The sequence below is a fragment of the Protopterus annectens genome, chromosome 1.part0 (assembly GCF_019279795.1).
Source record: "Protopterus annectens isolate FY-2018-M chromosome 1.part0, PAN1.0, whole genome shotgun sequence".
Lineage (NCBI taxonomy): Eukaryota > Metazoa > Chordata > Ceratodontiformes > Protopteridae > Protopterus > Protopterus annectens.
This window is the reverse complement of record NC_056725.1, coordinates 976,554,935-976,579,447: the sequence shown is the minus strand read 5'-3', so window position 1 is coordinate 976,579,447 and position 24,513 is coordinate 976,554,935. Positions and strand designations below refer to the sequence as shown.

Genomic DNA, 24,513 nt, shown 5'->3' with positions numbered 1-24,513 from the left:
CACCTGTCAGGATAGGTAGGAAAGGGGAGTGTGTGGGTTGCTATCTGACAGACTGGAGTCTGTTTGAGAGATAACTTGAGAACTAGTTAATAGTAGGGGGAGAGGTTAAGATCAGTTAGTCTGGCAAGTAGCTTAACATGGGATACAGTATCAAATGCTTTAGAAAGGTCGAGAAAGAGGCAAGATACTAGAAGATTTTGTCCCTGGCTTCAGCAACAGTGTGGGTGAAAGATAGGGCAGTGGAGGAGCTATGATTAGGCCTGAAGCCATGTTGAGAAGGGGTCAGAAGATCTCCCTCTATAAGGCACTTAAGTAGCTGGTTGTGAATACATTTTTCGAGGATTTTGGAAAGTGGACAGAGAATGGCATTGGGTCTGTAGTTAGATGGATCAGTACAGTTATGTCCTTTATGTAGTGGTATGGTGCAGAAAGATTTCCAAATCTTGGGCACAGTGGATTCCTGGATAGATCTGTTTACTAGGACTGAATCAAGGTAAGCAATGGAGTGGGCTGCAAGTTTAAGAAAGAGGAGAGGGAGGTTGTCAGTAGAGGAAGAGCATGCCTTTAGCTTTAGTAAAAGGGATTTTATGTATGCAGTGGAGACAGGTTTAAGAGAGAAAGGGGTGTTCTTGCTTGTTGTTAAGAGCTCAGTGTCTCTCCAGTAAGTGTTTTACAACTGTCTGCTTATTTATGTTGAATTGTGTTTCACAGATATCTAATATGATTTATGTGTATTACTGGAGCATACTATGGCATGCTAGCTTGTGTTTGTCTTCGCCAAGTTGTTTAGTATATTAATATGTGCTATTTGCATAGTTGCATCTTGTTAACTAATAGTATTCCTGTATATATATTGTGCATAGATTGCTTATACTGGTGTCTAATTTTATATATATATATATAATTGTGGTGTAAGTGATGCATAGACTCGCATTACAGACCCAGGACAGAGTGCTGCTCACTATATTTTTATCTGTGACTGCATACCTGTCACCTGAGGTCACTTCTCACTAATTGTTATCCAATTGGCTCAGTATCTGCATATATTAGTAGTTGATTCAAGACATATTTTCCTGTATGCAGTAGCTGTTTGCACAGTTTTGTAGTCTTTATAGTGTATCTTTGCCATCTCAAAAGTGCTTACTCCTCTTTGTACTATTCTTTTCTAGACCTAACACCACTCTATGTAATCGGCTGCAATAGCACCTTTATCTTTAACCCGATCAGTGGATACACTGTTATATGAAAAGCGCAGTCCGGGTCTGAACTGTCTGCAAACACAAACAGCTAAAGTTAACTTTGTGTACGTGTCTACCTGTTTGAGCTAATATTCATTATCCCCTGGAGAGCACTCTGCTTTGGCTTGTAAGCAGCCCCCCCCTCCCCCCCCCCCCCACACACACACACACTCTTCTTCTTCCATTTATCTTTTATTCCCTTCTGTTAGCAAATAGTATCTATAACTGATCAAATACTGTGTGTTTCTTAATATAATTGAGAGCACAGTAGCCTACAGATACAAGGTTATGCTGTTTTTCCATCTGATAAATGGTTAAGAAATGACTTACAGCTTCACAGCAGTTTTTGGTCAATTCTGATTCTTTTTCTTAAACACAAACTTGCCTTTGCTGGATCTTGGCTCAATAGCAGCAGTGCAAAAGAACTACCAGCCCATACTTTTGTTTTCCCCTCCCCCTTCCCTTTTTATTACCTTAAGCCAATCCCAAAGTTAATAATGACAGTGTTTCTAACCTTAAAACCCTAAAATTATATTACATTACAGCAACTACCCTTAAAATTATATTAAACTACAGCTATTAAAATAAAGAGCTTTGACTCCCTATTTACTTACCTTACAGCTCTAGGAATCCTTAAGAAACCTTGTACTCTGGATAAGCCCTGCTCCTCTCATGTGCTCGGGCTCGGTCTGCGCCCACCCTGCCCCCAATATCCACCCACCCCCAGTACCACTAGATTTATAGTCATAAAGCCACACCCCTGTTACTAGAACTTATCAGCTTACATCTGTCATAATTTCTCCCACCCCTACTCCATTATCTCAAATTCTACCACTTTATCTTCTGGTGTTGTACCACCCAAGTAATACAGTTCCTTCAACTCACATGCTCAATCACACATAATGATATACTCATCATTACTACCCCTTTTGCTTGCCCCATACCTCCTTACCTTGTATAAAAAACAGTTTCTCACTGGATTTCAGTACCCAAAATGCGACACTATCACCCCAGTTGTAAGTCCTTGCACCACTTACCAATAATACAGCACTGTGACCAGCCCCACAACTTGTTCACTCTATCACCATACCAATCCCAGATACATTAGCTCGAGATCTAAACACTACCATAAACTTATAAATAAATTCCTGAAATTTATCACTAGATTTAAACCTAACCTCAAACTTGGTGGTGATATCCACCCAAACCCTGGCCCATCCACTCCAGATAAATTTACCCACTCTACTTGCAATCCAAGTTATAAACCTACAATTAATAAGCCAACTAACTCTCTCCTGGCCTGTCACCTCAACATTAGAAGTATAAACAACAAGGTACATTAACTACATGCACTCCTGGCTGTCCACTCCCCTGAGATACTCTGTTTATCTGAAACCTGTTTAAAACCTAACACCTCAGATAATGAAGTGTTACCACCCGGGTATAACATACTCAGGCTGGATCGTGCTTCTAGGAAGGGGGGTAGGGTCACTGTTCTGTATAAATCTGTGTTAAACGTCACCATTGAAGCTATACAACCACATCAAATTTATAACTCAGAGATTCTTGCCACCAAATTAATTGCAACTTAATAAAAATAAATGTATTAATATAATCTGTATGTACATTCCCCCAGGAAATAATATATCTACACTCGAAAATAGCCTTCACTGGCTATCATGTAACTGCCCCCAAGAAACCTTACTACTCTGAGATTTTAACATAGACTGAAACACCCATTCCTCAGAATCCCCAACCACCCATGTTAACCTGCATGCATTTACACAAATCATAACTACCCCTACCAGGACAAGAAAACCTAACCATAAAGAAAGCATACTTGATTGGATACTTATCAATAGTCGCCCCCAACTGTACACCTCTGGGACCCTCGCTGATGACTTAAATGATCACCTTCTTACCTATATAATTAAGCATAAAGCCATCAACCCCTACCAACCCATACTCAGAATGGTAAGAAACAAAAAGAACTTTAACCTTGCCAATTTCCAGCAGGAACTAAACTCATGTAAATGGTCAATTCTAAAACACCTCCCCTTAGAGGAAGCAGGTGTATACTTCAACAAGAAATTCCTTGAGATCCTTAACTCTCATGCACCTGTTCGCTCAATAAGAATAAAGGCAAAAACGGCGCCATGTCTTTCCAAAGAGTCCAAACTAAAAATCACCCGTAGAAACAAAGCATGGGCATTATGGCATACTACAAAAGACCCCCAGGATCACATTAAATATAGGCAATCAAGGAATGAGACTAAAAAATCAATTTTACAAGACAAAAAAAAACTACTACTATAATCTACAGCAAATAAATCAAAACAACCCTCAGAAGTTTTGGGCAGGTTTAAATAAACGATTACATCCTGGACAAACCTCCACCCAACCCCTGCAACCACCATTGATAAACCACCTGAGCAAGTCTCATACAGTTTTAACCGATTCTTTACAGAGACAATCCAAGCCGTAGCTAGCCAACTACCTCCAAGGTCCCCTGGCCCTGAGGACACCACCCCTAGTAACCAACTCTCATTCAGATTCCAACCAGTTGCCACTTCACTTATCTGTACCTTGATCAAAAAGCTAAAGACAACTAATTTCTCTGCTGATCTACTCCCTGCCTAGTATCTACAAAAAGCAGTTGGTTTCTTACCCCATCTCTATACTAATCAGTCGAATCATAGTAGAAGCCAAAATCCCCACCATCTGCAAAATATCCTACGTAATCCCACTTCACAAAGGAGGTAGCACTACTGAACTATCTGATTATAGGCCAATAACTATATTATCTCCACTTGCAAAGATTATGGAAAAATGTATTCATAGACAACTACTGCACCACCTAATTCAGAATAACCTTATGGCAGATTCCAGCACAGCGTCCGACCTCACCACAGCACTACTTCAGCCCTCATAGCCTTCTCCAGCACCATAAACCATAATCACAACAATAATAACATATCCTCTGCCCTCTTCTTGGATCTCTCCAATGCATTTGATATGGTTGATCACCAACTTCTAATCCACACCCTGAAAACATTCTGTCTAGATACTAAAGCCCTACAATGGTTCCAATCTTATCTGAGTGGCAGTCAGCAGGCTGTCCTTTGGCAAAACAACCTATCTAACCTCCTACCCAACTCTCTTGGTGTACCCCAGGGTTCTATACTAGGGCCCCATCTGTTTTCCATGTTCATCAGTGACCTTTATACTGTTATCCCAAAAGTCAGCTGTATCCAATACGCTGACGACTCCACCCTGATCTGCTCAGCCACATCTCAGACAGAACTATGGTCAGCTACCCAGAACACCTTCAACATAATAGTAAACTGGCTTTCTTGTCATCATCTGATCTTAAATCCTAAAAAACAAAACTGTCACTTTTCTCACCAACTCACAAGTCTATTGCATTTACCTTTACCATAAAATCCAGTAATGGCAATATAATCTGCCCAGACACCTCTACAAAACTACTAGATGTTATCATAGATAACAATCTTAAATTCGACCTGCATGTTAATCAAACCATCAAAACCATCAATAAAAAAGCAGGGTCACTTTACAGGATAAAAGCCTTCTTAATCCCACCTGCTAGAATTGCCATAGCTCGTTCTCACCTACTTTCAACTCCTCTGTACGCATCCCCTTTACTCTCTTTTTTTTTCAATAATTTTTATTTATTCTTTTCATTAATCTAAAATAGCATACATAATAGCACAGAAAGAGGTGAGACTTCCTCATAGTAAGCAGTTGTTATACATTGAGGGTAGTACAAACATAAAATAAAACAATTAACCAATACTATTTACATTATATACATAGATGCTTTCAATATTCAGGGGAAAATGGTATAATTCAGTGGGGGTTGTTGTGATTAAGCATATACCTTATGAGAGAAAAGAAAAACAAAAAGAAAAGAAAACAGGGAATAGGAAAAAGGAGAACATTTCTTGGTCTATGGATATAGTTTAATAAGGGATCTCTTATTTGTATTTAAGTCTGATACATTGTCATGTGTTAGGCCAGAAGAATATTGAAGATTTGTTCCCATAATTTCCTGTGATTAATGTTTTTATTCCCTTTATCGATTAGGATTTTATGTGCTAAAAGATGTTTAGTCGCCATTAATTTGAAATTCACCCAGGATGTGTTATTTAGGTCAAACCAATTGGTTGCTATATAGAGTTTCAGTAAGAGAAAGATATTGGTCTTAGCAATTGCTTGAGTTTTAGAGATATTATTTGGTAGAATATGTAGAAGAGTAAATTCCCAAGTGAGTGTGGATGTTTGATATCCCATTTTTTGCAGTTGAAATTTAAGGGAGTTCCAAAGTTTAAATACAAATTTACAGCTCCAGAATAAAGGAATTATATCAGCCGTTTGAATTTTACAATGAGGACAAAGACGAGATTTCGTAGAGTTAAATTTATGTAAGATAGCGGATGTGAAATATGCGTTGTTATAGATCATCAGTTGGCTAAATGCCAATTTTTGAAAGGTATGGATCTATTTGTCAAGTTAATAGCTTGGTTTAGTTGAAGGTTATTGATGGAAGGGTTGTTCTTTCTCCAATAGTCTGAAATAAGCAGGTCTTTTTGGAATTTAATGTCTTTAATTAGTTTGTATGTATTAGTGATATATTTTTTAGTTGAGAGGATGGTTTTCCATAGAGAGTTACAGATTGTTATATCATTGCTGTTTATGTTGTGGTTTTGTACATAGCTGGTACATAATTCTTTAATTTGCTTTAAAATCACTGTATATGATTTGGGGAGGTTCCAATGATTCCTTATTTCTTGCATAGAGTTGTTAATGTATGGGTATATATCTTGGACAGTTATATTAATTAATTTAGGGAATGGATTCAGGTTTAGAGACTGATTGTTTATTTTAAGATTGGGATTTTTGTGTAGGGGTTGTAGCATCATCATAGCTTGAGTTAGATTTAGATATTTGAAGAGTTTTTGAGTTAATAAAATAGAGTGTTTCAATGGTCCTATTAATTTGCACGGTTTTATTAAGCTTGTATTTAGAAATGGTAGGGCTTTGGGGTTGATATCTAAGCTTTTGATGTGTTTTTGGTATATTGTTATCCACATTGGGGACCAGTCTTTGTTCTTTGGGTTGTATTCAGCTATTCGCAGTACTCTATTAGCATTCATAATTAAGTAATAAGTCTCAAAATGGGGAAGATCTAGACCACCTTTATTTTTGGGGGTTGTAAGTTTGATATATGAGATTCTGTTTTTTTTTTTTGGTTCCCATATGAATTTTGCAAGCAGGGTGTGAGTTTGTCTAAAAAATTTGTTGGGTATGTTTAATTGAGTAGTCATAAATATATATAGTAATCAGGGTAATACATTCATTTTAACTATTGAGACTTTTGCCAGGAAAGGTAGTTTAAGGTTTTTCCATCTGTTAAGATCTAAAATAATATTTTGCCATTTTTGAGTTATATTATTTAGGTAAAAGTCTTTGTTGTTTGTTGAGAAAGTAATGCCTAAGTAGTTGATTATCTCTTTTGTTTTTATTTTTCCTATTAGGGGTAGGAGCGAAAATGGTTTGGGGGGTTTTAATGGGAATATGTTAGTTTTTCTAAGATTTAATTTGTAGTTTAATATTTTTGAGAAGTGTTCTATGGTCGATAGTATTTTATTTACATCTGAGATTGGTGTGGTACAACAGATGTTCAAATCATCTGCAAAGGCTGAGAGGAAGATTTTGGCGTTAAATAGTATTGGGGGGTTATGGTAAATATTTTGTTTCATATTTAAGAAGAGTGGTTCAAGGTATAAGTTAAACAGTATAGGGGAAAGTGGGCATCCTTGGCGGGTTCCATTTTTAATTGAAATTCTGTTAGACCAAGTTTTGTTAATATATAACGATGTATAAGGCTTGTTGTATATAATTTGCAAGATCTGGATACATTTTTGAGGAATATTAAAATAGCGTAATGTTTGGAGTAAAAAAGTCAATATTTACTCTATCAAAGGCTTTATGAGCATCAATAATTAGAGCATATATGTTCAGATTATGGTGATTAGCTTGTGATATTAGAGTATTAAGAGTTAATCTATTATCACTTGTTTGTCTGAGTGTTGTGAAACCAGATTGCTCAGGGGAGATAATTTTATCTAGTAGTTTTTTCAGTCTATTTGCAAGTATAGATGTTAGTATTTTGGTGTCAATATTTAATAGTGGGATGGGTCTACAGCTATCTGGGTTCTTTTGGTCAGCTTGATCTTTAAGTATAAAAATAGTTTTAGATGCATTGAAGTGTGGATCATTAATTTTATTGTTTATTATATAGTTCAGTATGTGGACTAGAATTTGAGCTAATATGGGGGAGAAGGTTTTGTAGAATTCAACTGTGATACCGTCTGGGCCTGGGGCTTTGTGTGATTTCATTTGGTGGATAGTTGTAGTTATTTCACTGATAGAGATAGGTTCAGTTAACTTTTTTTGTTGATTTGGATCTAATTTCGGGAAATCTAGACTTTGGAGGAAACTTGATCTTTCTTCTTCAGAGGTTAATGATATTTGATCTCCATAGGTCTGTGAGTATATTTGCTCGAAAATTTTATTGATATCTTCAGTATTCGTGTAGTGGGTATTTTCATAGTCTATCTCATAGATTTGGGAGGGAGGTTTGGTTTGCATTATAATTCTGACCAGAGCTCTTGATGGTATTTGCATAGTTGGCTAGCATTTTGGTTTCATAAAAGGATAGTTTGCTGTTATGTAATAGGTATAGATCTTTTTTGCAGTTTCAGGATTTCAAATTCAGTTTGGGTATTATAATTTGTTAATAGGTCATTCTCAAGCTTTTGAATTTTGGCTTATAGGTCTTGTTCTTCTTTAAACTGGATTTTTTTATAGTAGGATGCTTTTTTAATGAGAATTCCCCTAATATGGGCTTTAGTTGCCGCCCATTCGATATCTACCGGTAATTGGGAGTTAGAAATATTGGATAAGGTTGATTTGAGTAAGGTTTGAATAACATTTATTATTTCCTTTTTAGTTAAAAGGTTGGGGTTCAAAGACCAATTATAACTTTTTTTCATTGTGTTATTCATTGTAATTCCATTGAGATTTAAAGTAATGTTGGAGTGGTCCGAGAGGTATCTAGTGTGTATGGTCATTTTCAGAGCTAGATTAATAAATGAGTCTGAAATTAGAAAAAAATCTATTCTCGACCACATTTTGTGGCACTGGGAGTAAAATATGAATCTGTTGGATTTATTTAGGCTATCTCCATACTTAAAGGGGTCGTATAACTTGTAATCCTGAATAAGTTCTCTTAATGTTAGGTGGGCTTGTTTATTATGTATTAAATTTGTGCTTGTTTTGTCTTTTTCAGGATTTAGATATGAGTTCCAGTCTCCACCTAGGACCATGTAATAATCTTGGAATTTATTTAAGATAGGGTATAGTGAAGCGAAAAAAATGTGTTGGTTTTTGCAAGGGGCGTAAACATTAAGGACGAGCAAAGGTTTAGGAAGATTTGGAGTTCGAATAGTTATATAGCATCATCTTCCCTCTTTGTCCACATTGGTTTCCAAAATTTTATCTTGGAACTGATTTTTAATTATTATAACTACCCCTGCACTATTGGATTTGCCTTCAGAAGCTATGATATCTCTAATCCATTTTTTATCTTTAATTTCTGACCATTGTTCAAGTGTTAAGTGTGTTTCTTGGATCAATATGAAGTTTGATTTCGCTTTTAGGATGAGGTGAAGGAAAAGTTTTCTTTTCTTCTTATTCTGGAGGACTTTGATATTCCATGAGTCAAATTCCCACATTTATGTAGTTGGGTTGTTTGTAAAATATGTTTGGGGTGATTGTGTTAATGATTTCTGTTCATGTATTGACAAAATGAAATTAAGAAAGCATATTTTTATTCCCATCCCTCCCCAGTGCCTAACCACTATCCCCTTGGACCAGGAATAATGCAGGGAATAAATCGTTATTAATTTTTTGAAACTGTGGTACAGTATAGTGATTATGAAGTGTGTTATCATATTTAGGTAAGTAATAGAAACTAGTATCCCTGCCAGCATTTTCTCTACATAGACAAAGCTTAACAAGCTAATTCCCTAAAAAGCACCATTAAAATATCCCTACCCTCCTCAATAGTTTTGTATCTGTCTAATGAAACATTCAAAGTGATTATTTTATATGATTAACAATAATTAAGAGGTATATTATGAAAAGTTCTTAATATAACCATTATATTAGGTACAGGTCCATTAGAGAAGTTTTTTTTTAATATAGCTGTACAAATACTTGTTAGTAAGTTCTAGAAGTCTACTAAAAAGGTATTAGTATAATTGTTAGCTATATTGTTTTAACTGTTTTCACTAACTTTGAAGTATTATAAACAAAAACAGAGTTTTTATATGTTCTCTTTTGTTATCTGATCATTTCTGCCTCCTTTCCATTACTGTTATCTCCTTTCCCTTCATGCTATGAACAGGACTGTGCATATTAAAGGTTTATAAAGGGCAATCCATGAGATGTCATGAGAGTGAATTGTCATCCTTCAAAATGTCATCTGTCTTTATAAAAGTTTAGTTTTAAACCAAAATTGTCAGGGAGAAAAGAGTTCATTAAGGTGACTAGCAATGTTATTCTGAGTGTAAGATTCAGTGACTGTCTTGATCATTGTCTGTAGGTTTTCGCTGTATGGGTAAAATAGAAGAGCTGCTATAAGATAAATAACATCACTAGAACATTCATGTTTCGGAAGTTATGATGATTTGAGACAGGTATATGTTTATATTTAATTTTCTCGGGTAAATCGGCTATACATTCATTGTTTTTACTTTCGGTTACACAAATCCGAGTCTATCTTCATTCTGAGAAGTGGGTAGTGGCAGCCAATCAGTGTAGAAGAGTCCAAGTCACCAGTTATACAATGGCTTCATCCCTCAGATGTGTTCCCATTATGAAAGTATCATATTTAGAGTTTAAAGCAAAACAGAGAAGGCTTACAGTTATAAAAACAAACACATAACATTCTGTCAATCTACCAAGCTTCACTATTTGGAACTGGGATTTTCAATTGATAGCTTAGTATCTGTACATATACACTTGAATAAGAAATTTTCCCCTCGAGAATGTTACATTTATGCTTTACAATGGCTGTGATATTACTCCATTTGGCAATCAGCCTAGAATTTATTGTGGCAGAAAGTTTTAGTCATATGTTTCATAAGAGCATTTGAGCCACAACAGAAGCATTGGTGTCCATGACATTTTAGGGAGACTATTGCTCTAATCCAGTCCAAGATAGCCCTATATTCGCCATCTTGCTTATTTACTTTGGTAGTGTCGAGTCTGTTCCCACACGAACGATAGTGGAGGATTTATAGGTACAATTCAGTAGATGATGAAACTGTCTGCAGACTATTTGTAATAAACAAAGCACATATTCACAGTTATACCAAAAGCACAGGGTACTAGTTTGTTGTGTTCTGCTAGCAAACAAAGTCTCCTGACTCTTACTAAAGGTAGTTTTCTGACAATATAATCATCTATAGTCGTCCCTGTTAGTTTTATTGAGAAAGTTACCTGTGAAGATCTCAGAGTGTATGGTAACAGGGACCGAAAGGCCTTTTATTGTGTCACAGAAAACCCAGAAGTGAGCTGGGTAGAATTCAAGAGGCTATTGTGTTATGAGTCTGTTGTATATTGTATTTTTAACAAAAAAGGAAAGAGTCACAGATTCTTATATTTGTTAGGTAAAGTCATGCTGAGATGTTATTTTTAAGGAGAGCCCAATGATGATGGCTATTCTACATTCCAGTGTGCGTGTATGTGTGTGTTTGTTGGTATTTCACTACACCATGTCATATCCAATAAAGTTTAACGCTATCCTGGTAAACAAATAGATTTTAGCAGCAGGGCATGAGAAGCTTAACAATTTGATATATGATGCAGCCTTTGTGGATTGTATAGGAGTTAGCTGCTGTTAACCAAGATGCTACTCAGCGGTGTAACTGGGTCTTTTGGTATTGGTATACAGACTTGTAGAAATTATCCAAGAAAGAACATATAATATATATATATATATTTTTATATATATATATATATACATATATATATATATATATATATATATATATATATATATATATATATATATATATATATATATATCTGAGGGGGTTAAATGGATATAGGCCAGGGATGTTATAAGCAGTTTGGGTATTTTTTTTTAATATATAGGGCATAGTGCAGCAAAATGTAGCTTTAAAGACATATTTTCTCTCTCTCTCTTTCTCTCTTTTCATATATATAGATGTAAATACATACACATATAAATATACATACATCTAAACATATACATACAGATAAATGTCTGTCTTTTTCCCTATTTGTAGATGAAATGATCATGTATTAAAAAAGGGTGGAGAGAGAGAAACTTGGTAAAGGATGTTTCATCAACCATAGTACAGATGATAAACAAGTTAATGGCCTATGTAATTACTATATAGTATGCTGGTGAACCCATTGTATATTACATGATGAAGCATGAATGCGAATGCTGGGTCAAAGCAGTTAGTGCTGATACAATATTTCATTAGAGTACAATGTCCTTGGTTTTCTAGCTTTCTTTTGCTAGACATTGAGATTCTTAGTTGTATTGCAACAAAATGGTTGGTGATTTTTGATCGTAATGATCCTGTCTTCACACAAGCAAAAACCTAGCCAGTCCGGATGTAAAAATGTTGAGTGGTATATGAGCGAATGAACGTTATGTGCATGAAGGCATGCTGTGTGTGTGTGTGAATGCCACACAGACTGGGCGCGGGTGAATGCGAGAGAGTGGGTGTATATATTGAAGGAGAGAGTGAACGGTGTATGAGAGAATGAACGGTGCATGTATGAGAGCATTTTGTGTTTGTGTATGAGTGCAGGAGAGGCTGTGCATGGATGTGTGAGAGAGAGTAACTGCATGCCTTGAAGGAGAGAGTGAACGGTGTATGGGAGAATGTACGATGCATTTATGAAAGCCTGCATGTGTGTATGAATGTAGTAAAGATTTTGTATGGGTGTACGAGAGAAGGTGAGTGCATGCATTGAAGGAGAGAGTGAGTGGTGCAAGATAGGGTGAGTAGCGTGTGTTTGATATACCTTGGTCACTGGGTCAGATCAGGGACTTTGTCTTGCCATTTCGCTGGGTCTATAGATCGGGAGCAACTGTCCATCTTCTAATAAACAAGGAACTTCTTCCAAATTGGCTACATCATCAGTGTGCTATATTACAAGACGTTTCCTTCCTCATATTTGCATCCTGCATTCTGTGCACTTGTCGCTCATTTCCTGGCAGTCTGAATGAGCATATGGGGACGAACCAATCTGTTGTATATCCCAGAAGTGTCACACTTTTGAGAAGAACTGGTGTAATGCATTTAGGGGTGTTTTTGGTTCCTGTCATGGGAAAAAGGAGAGGAGTAGGCGTGACCAATTGCTCTCGATCAACCTCATGGTGGTTTTTCTGATATATCGGAACTACCAGGTTGTTGGTATAGGCCTAAAAAGGCCCAACAGTACAAAGGAAAACAGAAAGTCATCTTGGAAGGCCGAGATGTGTTCAGTCATTCATCCAATATTCATGCAGGACTCCGCTGCGTATATTTATCGATCTGTCATTGGAATTTTCTTAAAGACAGCCAGAAAAGTTTCTCTTGCTTCCTTTTGATTAGTGATCATATACTTAGTTCCTTCTGAGTGAAAAGTTAGTGTATTAGGGTATTTCATTTGAAATTTAATTTTTCTTTCAATTAGGAACTTACAATAGGGAGAGAGAAGTTGTCTTGCTTGTCTTATTTGGAGGGGGAGATCTTGGGCTAGTGATATTGTATTATTGTTCCAATTAACAGTGCCTCCATTTTTTTATAGTCAGCAGGATTGTATTGATGTCTTGGAAGTTTAATAGCTTTACATAGACAGGTCTGGGTCTGGGTTCCTTGATTTTCTCTTAGAGCTCTGTGTGCTGTTTCTATTATTATTTGTTTTACTGATCCAGGTTCTTTGAGCTTTATGTTGAAACTTTGTATTATAGAAGGGAATGAGCTCATTGTGGTTTACAGATTCTGGGATGCCTCTTATGATAATATTATTCCTTCTGGATCTTGCTTCCAGGTCCGTGATTTTGTCTTGGATGTTTTGGATTTCTTTATCGTGGGAGTCTGTTTTTTTGGTGATTAGAGTTATTTTCTCTTCATGTTCCATGTTTTTGGCTTCACATTTATCCAGTCTGTCCATTATTTGATTAAAAGTATTTCCAAATGATTGTAGTTGTACAGTTAATTCTTTTATTGACTCTTGGATGGGGAGTAAGGCTGTTTTGATATCTTCCAGATTTGCTGGTTCATCAGATTTATTTTTATTTCCAGTTTTGGATGTATCCGTTTGTTTTATTATCTTCTGCCTTTTTGAGTTCAAATCTTTCTCCAGCGATAGTAAGTCCGAAAGTTTGGTTTTAGTTGTGGTAGTGTCCATGTTTTTATCTTCTTTTGACATCCTGTGGTGTTTATTTTCTACAGTTTTGAGTGTATTTTCAAGTAAGCAGGACTGAGAGAGCACACGGCTTGAGTTAGTTTTTCTGTATCCTTTTCAATCTTGCTTGATTATAAGCTGGACCAGTCACTTTTCCTTGGTAATTTTATTTTAGAGTTAAATAGAGTTGATATTTCAAGATATTTTGTCGAAATTGGTTCAGAGTAATCTTCTGGGTTGTTTTTATTCAAGATATTTAGAGGAGCTAAGGATTAGCAGTGCTTACAGAACAGCGGCCATCTGTGAATTCCATCCCCTTTACTCTCTAATTTAAACAAGTCTGTCCTCATAAACTCTCTATCTGCTACAACCACATTGCCATATTTGTGACTGGTCTGCCTTATAGGACACACCACTGTATCAATCTAAACCAGCTTGAGTCGCTAGAACTAACCAGCTTGATCCAGTATAACCAATTGATTATGGCATATAAAATCCTCTACAATATGGACAATAGTCCTGCACTAAAAACATTATCACCTCCTATAACAATCCCAGACCTCTTCGATCTTCTAACAGACTGCTAGTTTAGACTATCAAAACTAATAACTCAGCCGGTGACTCTCTCTTTGCCAACTCTGCAGGTATATCCTGGAACTCACTTCCAGCTGATATTACTTTACTTACCACCCTGAGTCAATTTAAGATTAGACTCAAACAATATTTGACACTAAACTGACTATGTCAATGTATCAAACCAGACTAACTCTCCTCTACTATGAGTTAATAACTATAATTTAGCTTAGTTTTGTTACTTAATCCGGACCTAAGATTATCTCTTACCTTGGAATTTGTATAACTTGTTAAGTATGCAACCACTGTATATATTGTACCTGTAATCTTAACTACTTATTTTGGAGCTTTTCTCCCCGGGCCTCCACTGAAAATGGACATGAATCCAGTCAGACTATCCAGGTCAACAAATGTAAAATAAATAAATAAAATAAATGTTTTGAGACTGACAAGTTTGAGTTAGTTTCTGAATAGATTCAATGAAATGGGTATTAAATAAGGTGGCAGTTTCTTGGGGGATATTGTTAGGATAGTGGTTGAGATGGTAGGTTTACCTGGGTGCAAGATTTTATTGATGGAGTGCCAGAATTTTTGGGGGTTAGAGTTATTGGTGAATTAGGAATTATAATAGAATTTTTTTCTTGTCTTTACTTTTTTTTTTTTTTTTGAGAGGTTTCAAAGTTTTTTATACTTTTGGAAAAGTGTTATGGAGTTAGTCTGTAGCCATTGTTTCCAATACATGTCCCTCTCTTTCATGAGAGCGAGGGTGTCTTTAGTGAGCCAAGGGGAGTACGTTGTTTTGACTGTAATATTTCTTAGGGTGGCTATAGAATTCAGGATATCTAGAAAAGTATAATTCAAATGTAGAACTGCATCGTTGAGGGGAAGGTTTTTTAGGAGAGACCAGTTAATAGAAGCTAGTCTATTGTTAAAGATTTGAGCATTAAAGGAAGAGAGGTTGCGACATTCTTTGTAGTGGTGAGACTTAGGTATTTGGATGGGGTGTCTTAGGACTCAAGTAGGGAGGTGGTCACTTAGGGAGTCTGGTAGGTTGCTAGGGTTGTGATGAGGGTCAGATCAGAGGTGAGAATCCAGTCAAGGGTAGAGGAGTTACTATTGTTGTTATTGAAATGAGTAGGAGAGGTAATAGGTTGATGGAAGTCATGAAGGTTAATATGTGAGGAAGAGGAGGTAGTGGATAGTTTTTGCCAGTCAATATTAACATCCTCAAGTACAATGGTCTCATAGGGGATATGCAGTGCGATCCAGGATAAGACACTTTCTAGGATGGGAATGTTTTAACAGGAGGTATGTGTATATATATATATATATATATATATATATATATATATATATATATATATATATATATAAAGCTGTGATGGCAAATTTTTGGGGAGATTGAGGTGACAGTTAAGGATAAGTAGTTCAGCTGGGCGAAAATTAGGGTGAGATATAGGTGGGGGGATATGTTAAGGTGGTCAGAGTACATAATTGTAACACCTCCACCTTATTTGTTAGCAATGTCTAGGTGATATATATTGTAGTGGGGAGGTTGTATTTCAGTACTGGAGATGTATGGTTTTAACCATGTTTCAGATAGGGCTAAAATATGAGGGAAGTAGTGGGTGATCCAAGAATGTAGCTCTGTAATTTTCTTAGGCAGACTCTGTATGTTAATGGCATAAACAGAGAGGGGTTTAGTCAGGTTGGAATTTGTAGTAGATGGGATGGAAGCTAGTTAGGGTTGATGTCACCATCTAGCAGTGGAGTGTCTGTGAGTGGGGTTGGTTTAATAGTGTAAAAATAGGAACTATAGGGTTTGTATTTAGGTTTGGGGGAGTTTGTTGAGGTGGTGAATATTTTGAGTTTGTGGAGCTGGGTATAGGAGGAATTGAACAGAGAGGGGGGGATTTAGGAAGGGTAGGAAAGATTATTTGTTATGTAAGGGATCAGTATGTGAAGGAGATGTAAGAAAGAGATTAAGTTTTGTGTGATAGGAGGTAAGGAATGAGAAGTATAGCAGTATAATAGGTAAAAGGTAGAGGGGAGACATAATATATGTGTGAGACATGGGTAGTAGAAAGAAATGTTTTGTGGTTGGAGTTGAGAAGTATGTAGGTGAGGTTACTTCACAGCGGGGGTAGGAGGTAGGGAAAAGTAGGAGGGAATAGTGTTCAACAGAATGGTATGAGGGTTGAAGCTATAGAGATCCTTCAGGTGGTTAGAGGTCGTAAGGGGGAGTGGAGAAGTGAGATAGGATAAGATATTAATGAAGTTCTTCAAGGCTTTACTATTTCTGACAAATGTACTTCTCTCCACATAATCTCTTTGAAGGCTACAATAACATCTTGCCTTTATAAAAGTAGTCTTACTACCAACCTACCTGTAATACCATTAAAACCTATATGATTAATGCCAGTTTAATTTCTCCAAGTCTTTTGGGTTTCTAATACCATGACAGGAATGGATACCATTCCTAAGTCAAAGTATGATTAAAGTTCATGAAATTAGTATTGTTTCAGTCTTTGATGTTAGCCAAAAGTCACTTTCCCAGCACCTGCAATGTGCCCAGTAATGACTCCTCCCGCAATTCATACGGAGTTACAAGTATTGGTAACATAAAATAAGACTGTAAATTCTTTTTTATAAGACCCATTGCTCCTACTACTCTTGGAACTTCTGAGTATCCTTCTTCCACATTGCCCTCATTTCTACCTGCAAATCTGGGTATTTTTTGACTTTTTGTCTCTGTATGTAATACACTGCAGTCTCTAGGTATAGCAATTTCAATGATCAATGCTACTTTTCTCTTCTTTTCATGGGTACTATATCTGTTTTTCTTACATCTATTTTTGAAAGGTTGGTAATGGGTAATCCCATGTGAAAGAAACTTTAACATTCTGTATAATGCTTTTGGCTCATGTTTCCAGTGCTTCTCAGCTGCGTCAGTGTTGTAATGCTTGCACAATCCTCAATGCCACAGTCTTGAGACATTATTGTGCCTTTCAGTATACAACCCCTCTGCCATTAGTGTATCACAACCAGCAACAAGATGTGCAACTGTTTCCAGTTCTGTTTTACAGAACCTACATTTGTCTGTTTCTCACATGTTCAGTGGACTTTGTAAACCAATGTGCATATAGTCCACTATCCCGGGCTGCTTCCTTAACTATTCCTGCATCAGATCCTGATTGACATGAGATTGTTCCAGGGGTTTTCTGTACAACTATATTTATACATTTTCTACATTTCTTGCCTTCTCATCTGATCCTTCTCCTTATATTCTTTCTTTTAATTTTTGGCACTTTTAGTTGCTGCCTGATTTTTGCCTACTTATGGTTTGGTTTCCATTCCTGCTTGACACAGATATGCTACTGCTAAACTAATCAGGGAAGTCATCATAGATTTGTTCTCTTCATGTTTCAAAACATTTACTATGTTTGGATCTGGTGAGATCAACAGATATGTATGCTGTTCTACAATTCCATATCTGTACGCGTAATCAATTTCGAGGAAACTAATACCTCCTTCAATACAAGGGATATATAATCTTGGTGTACACTGATTTTTATACATTAATTGATAACCATGAATTATTTTTCTTGTTTTCATGTCCAACTGATCCAGTAACTTTTGGAGCCAGTCAGTCACCCCAAAACTGAATGTTAAAACAGGAAAAGCAAATTGCGTTATGTCTTGGACTTTGTTCCTAGGTGTCAGGGCTGTTTATTTCAGTATTAATTTTACTCTTCTGAAATACTCCTTACTGAGTTTTGTTCACATTTGTTCATGTTTTATTGTCAATCCTTTATTAATTCCCAAATCTTTATACATTCCCTCCTTTATATCACATTCGTGTCCCAGACTGATTTTATTGGAGCTGCAGCTTACCTGCTTTAAATGTTGCTTCTGTGCATTTATCAAGAGAAAATGACATTCTTGTATCATCTGAGAAAGGTTTGACCACTTTCAGTAGTGCTTTCAGCTCCTTATCTGATGAACTGTACAATTTTAAATCATCCACAAAAAGAAGATGAGAAGTCTACACTTTGTTGTTGTCTGGGAGCCAAATTGTAAGCAAGACCTAATCTGTTAAGTAGACACCTTAATGGGTTAAGGGCAAGACAAAAGAACAGCAGTTACAAAGAGTCACCCTGGAATATCCCCCTTTGAATTTTTATCCCCGAGTTAATAATTTCTCCTTTAGCATGGCTTAGCTACAAAGTGGTCTGCCACTGTTTCATGGTCACTGTAATGTAACTAATTAATGTAAGGTGTATCTTTATTCATGAATGTGTGATGCTGTCAAATGCTTTTTTGTAATCTATCCATGCCATACTATATTCTTCCCCTTTTTACAATTCTCCATTATGACTTCATTTAACAACAAGTGATCCTTTGTTCCATATGACTTTCTTTTTTACTCTTTTGTTCTATTTTAACAATTGTTTTCTTCTAAATGACTATAAAATTCTGTCAGCATCAATTCCAGTATATAGTTTATACTTAAAGTTTAATACAGTTTATGCTTCAATACCTGTGTTAATTGCTCCATGTAGCAGTGCATGCTCTCCTTACTGGACACTTTTTATGGCTGTTCCTGCGCTGTGACATCTAACATCTCAGGCTAGCAAAGATATACATTGTCTCTTCTGGTACTTGCCCAAAATACTTCTGCAGAAATCACATTGGTGTCCATGTTTTATAAATGCTACTCATGGCACATCTTCATGTAATTGGTTGAACAAAGACGCAGGCAAGTGTGGGGCTCTCTTCATGATCACCAAGCAGGTGGTTTTGTTTAAATTTTCAATATAGTCTTGAATACTTAATTCTCAGTTTAAACTACTGTAGGCATTACTGACTGTGGTAAGGAAAGCAGTACATGAAATGGAAGAATAATAACCCACCAGTATTTCAGGAATGGATTCAGGTCTTAAATCATTTATAGAATAAAGAATTCTGCATGAGTCAACAGAGATTCTCTTGCATCGATTATCCCATTAATATGCATTAAACTTGAATTTTGAGTAGATGAATGTGGAGTTTAGTGGTTTAGATAATATAGCTCACCTGGGACTTTGAAAATGCATTTCTACTGAGAAAGTTTAGCGTAATTTATATTTAAAGTAATCAGGCGTACCTATTAATTATTTCAACACAGTTCATTTAATGTTCCCTGTCATATGAGCAACGACCATTTTTTTAATTCTATGAGCAAGACAAAAAAAAAACAAAAGCAGTACAATTAGAATGTCATTTTGTTATAGGGTGTCTTGCACCCCAAGCAAAGGGGTCTGCGTCCTGCAGCCTCTTGACAAACCTAATTCACTATGAAGTCACGGTACCTCAGAGAAAGAGGGATACTCCCTGCACTTACCTCCCCTGAACAGAGTACATTTTATCCTGCAGCATTATTGAACATTTAACAGCTGAGAAAGTCTGTTCCCTTTCAGTATCTAATAGAGTTTGTAGAATATCACTTTGCTTTAATGGATATGTAGCTCTCATTTACCCGTCACGTTTCCTAGTTCTTTCTTCATTCTCCTCCCCTTGTGTTAGCCTCTTCTGCACTGCTCTAGTACACATTTTTTCTTTCTTTGTTTCTTAAGGTTTTGTGTGTCTGAATATTAATTCCCTGCCTTACCCCTTGGATTATCCACTGCACCAAGAATGTTCTCAATGTGTCCTGCTGCAGTTATAGCTCATTGCAGGCTACAGGGTATCCAGATATTTCCATATTTAGATACTTGCTTATTTTTGCAATCTTTTTTCAAAGTGTCAGGAATCTCTCTGCTGGGTGAAATATCTCTTACACAAGCTGGGGTTCCAAGAGAACTTTCAAAATTCTTTCTTGACTCCTTCACACAGACTGTGTTCCTGGGGTGTCAGCTAGACACCTCAGTTCAAAGAGCTTTTCTTCCACAAAAAGAAATACATCTATTTCTAAGGTTTCCCATTCAGGCTTTGGTCACTGCAAGGAAATACCTCAGATTTTGGGTCCCAGGGCATCTATGATTCTCAAGATACCCCTGGCAAGACTGTGCATGAGAAAGATACAATAGTATCTGAAGTCTCTTCTGTCCCAGTCCCAGCATCAGCATCCTTTGTCTTTTCAAATCCCAGTGCTGTGGTTTGAAGAAACATCACTTGATGGAAACAGCAAATATTTATTTATTTTATTTATTTTTACATTTGTTAACCGGGTTAGTCTGTCTGGGTTCTTAGAAGCCCTTTTTCAGCAGAGACCCGAGGAGAAAAGTTCCCCAAAGAAAGTTTAAGTAAACAAATAGTAAGAACAAAGATAAACACAGATTACATTTTAAGTATACATACTTCTGAAGTAATTACATGACATGCAATAAAGGAATATATAGAATGGATAGAAATACAATACAATACATATATGGAAATTATCACGTAGTATGAAGAAACTAAGCAGAAATATGGTAAGACTAAGATCAATACATTGCTGAACCAAGGTACTAGGCATGAAGTAAGTAAATATACAGATAAAGTTGTGTGAACTCTGTAAGTTAATAAATAAATTAAAGAACAGTAATAAGGGATTATGGGAAATTAATGTAACATGAGCTAAATAGTATGGAATATGATGGAAAAAATGTGTAGGTAGTAGTAAGAGAGAGAGCAAGAAGTGATACAGTTAAGTTAGGTTATCCCTGCATGTTTCTTGGGTATTAGTTTAGAGCATGAACATATCCAATTTGATAGGAAAAAAGATTTAAGCTATTTCTTGAAGGCATTTTTGTCTTTAAGTAGTCTAAGGGCTAAAGGGAGTGTGTTCCAATATGTTGCAACTGAGTGACAATAGAGTATTTTCCCAAAGGTTTTGCTTGGCTTATGAACTTCAAGAAAGTATTGATTAGTACTTCTTGGTGGGCGTTGAGGAGTATAAAGTGTCAGAGAATTTGCAAGGGATGGGCAGGATTTAGGATTATTTAGTATATTGTATGCTACAAGGAGTTGGGATTGAGGCAGTAAGTTGGAAAATTCAGGCCAGTGTAAAGCCTTTAATGAGAGACAGTGATGGGATTTGTAAGGTTGATTTGCAGCAAATCTGGCTACTTTGTTATATGTGGTTTCTAGATTGGATATTAGGTTACTCTGTAGATGGGTAAGAATAGGTGAAGCATAGAGTAGGGATGGTAGAAGCAGGGATTGGGCAAGGGATTACCTGGATGCACAGGGAAGAAAGTTTTTGTGACGGTAAAGCAGACCTAGTTTTTGGTGTTTTTTTTTTTTTATTGAGCTATGACTGTGATGGTTGAATTTAAGTTCATCATCAATTATTGCTCCAAGGAGTTTTGTTTGGGTGTCAACAGAAATTTTAGTTCCATTAAGGGATGTTACAGAAAAGTTCTGTTTTGCATGTTCCAGATTTTTAGGTAGGAAAAGTAGTAGCTTAGTTTTGCTTGTATTTAGCAGGAGTTGGTTGGATTGTAGCCAGTTTTCAACTGAGTGGAGTGAGTTTTGTGTAAGGGATTGAAGGTTTTCTATGTTGTCAGCAGAGTTGATGATGGCCGAGTCATCAGCATACTGAATAAGATTGGATTGGGGGCAGGATGAGAAAAGGTCATTGGTAAATACATTGAAGAAGAGAGGGCCCGATATTGATCCTTGTGGGACCCCTGTCCTAACTGCTAGAAAGGGGGAGTAGGAAGAGTTCCAGCTAACAGTCTGGTGTCTATTAGTGAAGTAATCATAGAACCAGGAGGTGGTAAAGTTTGAGAACCCTAGGTTGGAGAGTTTATGGTGAAGTATGGTATGAGACAGTGTGTTGAATGATTTCGACAAGTCCAGAAAGAGGGCTGATGCTATTTTGCTATTATCCCTGACTTGAGCAATGTTATTATTAAAGGATACAAGAGCAGTAGCTGTGCTATGTGTGGAGCGGATGCCATGTTGAGTTGGTGTGAGTAGGTTTTCTTGTAGCAGATGATTAAGTACTTGCTTATGGATACAGTTTTCCAGTATATTGGAGAGAGAAGACAGTATGGCAATTGGTCTGAAATTGGTTGGCTCAGTGGAGTTTCCTCCTTTATGAAGAGGTACTACAAAAAATGTCTTCCAAATTTCAGGGACTTTGCCTTCTTTTATGGATCTATTAATCAGGATAGATATGGGGTAAGCTAGAGATGTAGCTGCATGTTTAAGGAATAATGGAGGAAGGTTATCAGCTGAGGGTGAACCAGGGTTTAGTTAAGAGCAACTTGATATAAGAGGTGGGAACAGGTGATAGTGAGAATGAGAGTGAGGGTGAGAGAGGTGACTCAGAGATGGATGAAGATGTAGATGGATTGAAATATCCTTATATCCAGGTCTGCTCTTCTCCCTCCCTTCTCCAAAGCCATCAGTAACCACAGATTTCTCAGACTTCGCTTGGGGGTAGTTTCAGGAGGGATTAAAATGCAGGGTGTGTGGGAAACCAAGGACAGATAGAAGCACATAAATATAAAAGAGATGCTTGCCCTGATCAAGGCACTCAACTCTCTGAATCATCTTCAGCCCCCAAGACCTGTTCATGTTGTTATAGACAATACTACATTTGTGTGGTACATCAACAAACAAGGAGAAACCAGGTCATACTCCTTTTGCAGGCTAGCCTTGTCAGCTTGGGATTTAGCTTCACTGCACAATCTCACTCTACATGTATCCTAGATTCCATGAGATTAAAACTGTGTGCTAGACAAGATGAGCAGGACCAGGGGCAGACCCTCATGAATGGAAACTAGATCTGTGGGGGATCTTCCAAGATTTGATCCATCTTTGGGGAGTTCTTCAAGCAGACCTCTTTGCCTGCTCTCTGAACAATCTTTTAGCAAAATCCTGCTCCAGAACTCCATGCAAGAAGACAAATGCCTTTTCCTTTCCTTGGACAGGAATGTTCCTGTATGTTTTTCTACCCTTTCCACTAATATCCAGGATACTTCTAAATATTCAAAAGGAATCCCCACAAGATCATTCTGGTGACTCCCTTCTGGACCAAGCAACTGTGGTTATCCATTCTTTTGGAAATAGCCAGGAGCAAATTACCATATGCTTCCTCACAGAATGGATGTACTCACACAAGATCAGGAATGTTTGATACACCCCAACATTAATCATCTTCAACTGACTGTCTGGATGACAGGGTCTTAATTCCTTTTAGGCATCTGTTTAATGAGGACATGCAGCAGGTATTACTGGAGGCAAGAAAGTCTGTTACTGAAAAATCACATATTAACAAATGGAAAGGGTTTTCTAGTTGGTGCCAACAACATAACCAGCACCCAATCAGGGTTAGCTGTTCTCTGCTTTTACAGTGTTTGTGTGAGTTACTATCCTTTGGCCTTTCTTACTCCTCTGTCAAGGTTCCTTTATCAGCCACTTCAGCATGTCTGCCCATGGATCCTCCTCTTTCAATGCAGTCTCATGTCAGGAAGGGGTTTGTATAACAGGCCTCGAAGAAAGTCAGTGATCCCTCCTTGGGATCTTCATTTTGTGTTAGAGAAGCTCAAACTTGCTCCATTTGAACCAGCTAATCTGACTGACTTGAGATTCTTAACATGAAAACAGTTGTACAGATTGCTCTGAGCTCTGAAGGAAGGACATCTGAGTTGCAAGCTGTTATGGTGTGTCAACCCTATATCATTTTCTACGGAGAGAGGAGATCTTTAATAACTGGTCCTTCTCCATTTAAAGTGGTCTCAGAGTTTACTTTAATCCAAACTATCCATCTTCCTGTTTTTCTTTCCTGAACCTAAAAATGAAGGAGAAAGGATATTGCATACCTTGAATGTCCACAGGCAGCTTGGATTCTACTTGACAAAACTAAATCTTGCAATAACTCAATAAAGAACAGACTGTACCTGCCTTGTTCTCCTTGAAATGCTTTCCATTAGGATGCTGAAGTTTGATTTCCAGCTTAACATTCAAATCTTCAAACTTTCACCCATTTTCAGCTTATTACTGGCATTTTTTCACTTTTACTGTATTGTATTTATTTATATCTTGCAAACATGTGTCTGGTCACTGAAGCGGCTAGAAATAGGCATATAGTTAAGCAGAGAAATTCTAAGAGGTGATTAAATATCAGTCTGTGGAGAAATGTAGACAAGCATAGAAAGGACATTTTACAACTAACTGAATTAAGAGTATCTTGAAGGTAAAATGA

At 36.9% G+C, this 24,513-nt stretch overlaps 1 protein-coding gene across 2 annotated transcripts in view; it reads left to right on the top strand.

Annotated features, from left to right (window-relative positions):
- The window catches only part of ECT2L (epithelial cell transforming 2 like), a 1,012,011-nt gene that overhangs the window by 717,527 nt on the left and 269,971 nt on the right, over window positions 1–24,513 (top strand). The window lies entirely within an intron of this gene.